At 32.5% G+C, this 2871-nt stretch overlaps 1 long non-coding RNA gene across 2 annotated transcripts; it reads right to left on the bottom strand.

Moving 5' to 3' along the window:
* Positions 1-283: 283 nt before the first annotated feature.
* On the bottom strand, positions 284-2196 carry LOC139863588 (uncharacterized). Of its 2 annotated transcripts, XR_011764436.1 has the most exons (5): positions 2038-2196; positions 1669-1945; positions 1369-1546; positions 1057-1152; positions 284-987 (listed from the first exon to the last, which is right to left on the bottom strand). It is a non-coding gene; the product is annotated as an uncharacterized lncRNA (long non-coding RNA). The 2 variants fall into 2 exon arrangements; XR_011764435.1 differs by having other exon boundaries at positions 1057-1546.
* Positions 2197-2871: the final 675 nt, after the last annotated feature.

Below are 2871 nucleotides of genomic sequence, written 5' to 3'. Positions count from 1 at the left end.
ACATATGGATCGACTAGTTGTAAAATTTGAATATTTTGATTATATAATTTGGGGGTAAAATAGTCATTTTCATTATTCAGACATTCTATTCAACACAAAAAGTAAACTAACACTACTTATTTAATGATTACTGGATATAGTCACTACATATCCATATTGTCATCTATATCCATATATGACTTAATCAGAAATAAAGTAAACAGCCCCTCAATCTTGTCCATCAAACGGCCTGCATAATGCAATGGTTCTTTGTACTTTCTGTATGTTTTTTTTTTCCCGCCAAAATAACAAATACTTTTATAAAAAAACGGAAACGTTTTCTAACAGAAAACGAATTCAACGAGAAATACAAGAAATCGATGAAGCTCGTACCTAGAAAGCGTCTAAAAAAAAGAACTATCTATATACCGAGCCTCATCTAACCTAAACCGATCTCGAACCTAACTCGCTAACAAATACTAACAATCTATATCAAAGATCAACGAATCCAAAATGATGGTACGACTCATGAACCCGATAAAGACGAACTCAAATATCTTTTATGAACACGCCAAATTTTTTCTTTTCGGCGCCTTGAACCAATTTTGACTTTCGCTTATGATGGTTTTTAGAAGTTACCGGTGCACGTGGAATCTCACTAGCTTTGATAGGATTAGCCAAAGATGGTTCGCTCTCAGCCATACACGTCATCATAGCATCGAAAGCCGCGAAAGCCTCAGGGCTCATTTTACCCGACCCCGTGACATCAATCTTCTTATCTAACTTCCTCCCCATAAAAAAATTTTGAATGGCTTCCCCGTAATCCAAGTCCTCCTCATGATCGATGAGCTAGAGTGGAGTATTTGCAGTGAGTTAATAGATCAAAATAGCTACGATTCTTATATTACCCGATATGGTTTTTGGTTAGTAGGACTGGAAATGATTGACAACAAAGGACCATACGTTCTTATTACTCCTCCATTTTCTTTGTATCCTTACTTTCTTCACCTGCAATGATGTATGTACGTGTTATGCTTTTACAGTTATGAAATTTTATATGTGACTTCGTATACTTACTGGGTGTTTGAAAAAGCATCCTTTTTGGTGTTGGGTTGCATGTGCTTCTTGCGGTTGTTTCTCCAGTTTTTGCGTTTGTGTTGTTGCGATCAAATTCTATCAGTGGAGGTCCAGTAGGTGTCGCCAACAACAAATTACAATTACATAACACATATAGTAAAATAATAGTGTGGCTGAAACAAACTAAAAGTATTGATTTGTAATGTTTTACTGTCATTTTTTGTACATACAAACCTTCTTGCAACCCGCATATAAACCAACAAATTAACCACACCAATTCCCATCAAAATATAATGTAATAATCTAGCTTACTTTTATCCACTTTATTTTTCGCCACCCATTTTTCTCCTTCTCCGTTGACTTTTCAATAATTTTGATCAATGCAGTACTCAACCAAATTCAATTCCAATTTCACTCAAAAACATTGCACTACTTATACTCCTTGTTCCATCAGTTGTCGGGAACGAAACAACTGGAGAATTACCAGCAGCTAAATACGGAAAATACAGAGACATTACGGAGTAATAAATAAAATGAAATCTCTTCAACATTGAAAAACCAAAAAAAAAAAAAAAAATAAGATCACATTAAAAATAAACCTCATTTACATACCTTCAGCGTTGGAAGTGATAGGCATAGCCAAACTATTCATCATAAGAAGAGTTGACGTTACAGGACCAAATGTCGTTCTACAATTAGAATGACACCCAATACCTCATCAACTAATATAAAGACACAAAAGATAAGTCTTCTATAGCTTCAAACTTAGATCAACTTGTTCTTGTGCTTCACCATTAATGTTTCCATGGATCGTTGCGGCCGGAAAGAAAGTATGAAATATCGTTTGTTGGTTTGAACATTCTATTTCAACTGGATCACTTGTTTCACCCTACACAAAAAGTCAAACAATTTAGTCAATCCAAAAGTAAAAATATAATATAATACGGAGTAAATCTAATAAACTGTTTAAAGAGTACTCACTTGATAAGGCGAAATGGCGAATAATCTTCTTCTGAACTCGTATGTGACTGAGGTGAAGCTTTAGGAGGAGTCAATTTCAGAAAATCTTTGGTGAGATCACGATCTTCGTCAATAAGTTTCTTTGTCACTTGACCCTTTTTGACACCTAAGCTTAAAGAGCTTTCTTTACATAAGGATCATCAACATTAGCACAAATGCTTTAGTAATAACAAATCCTCGAATACAACAAATACGACCAATAATCCTTTTGATTACCCGAAAGCATGATTTTCAGGCTCTACATCTAAATTTCTTGAATATATAGTAAAAAACTTATATCCCATGTCCTATCAATATCTTCCTTTGTTTCAATTTTTACTAAGGTGGCAATTTCTACTCATGTTTGTAAGTCATAATTTAATTTTAGGTTAGTATATACTCTTAAAGTAATCAAACTAATTCTTAACTTGGTCAGCATGATGATTTCTACTGCAAACTAACTTACAATCATTATAACATATTCTTATATTTATAGATTTATATCACAATTGATCCACTTGAATATATATATATATATATATATATATATATACACACACACACACATATTATGTATATATATACACACACACATATTTTTACTTACAGTTAGTTGAATATATATATATATATATATATATATATATATATATATATATATATATATATATATATATATATATATGCACACACATATTTTTACTTACAGTTAGTTGTACTTGGTATCATCCTAACCACATGGTCATTAACTCGTTCTTATCCACAAAAATGCACCTGCATATATTTAAGATGTGGTGTTATTGATGATATTGATAG

The sequence above is a fragment of the Rutidosis leptorrhynchoides genome, chromosome 1 (assembly GCF_046630445.1).
Source record: "Rutidosis leptorrhynchoides isolate AG116_Rl617_1_P2 chromosome 1, CSIRO_AGI_Rlap_v1, whole genome shotgun sequence".
Taxonomy (NCBI): domain Eukaryota; kingdom Viridiplantae; phylum Streptophyta; class Magnoliopsida; order Asterales; family Asteraceae; genus Rutidosis; species Rutidosis leptorrhynchoides.
The sequence above is the reverse complement of the archived record's forward strand: the minus strand, read 5'-3'. Positions and strand labels throughout refer to the sequence as shown.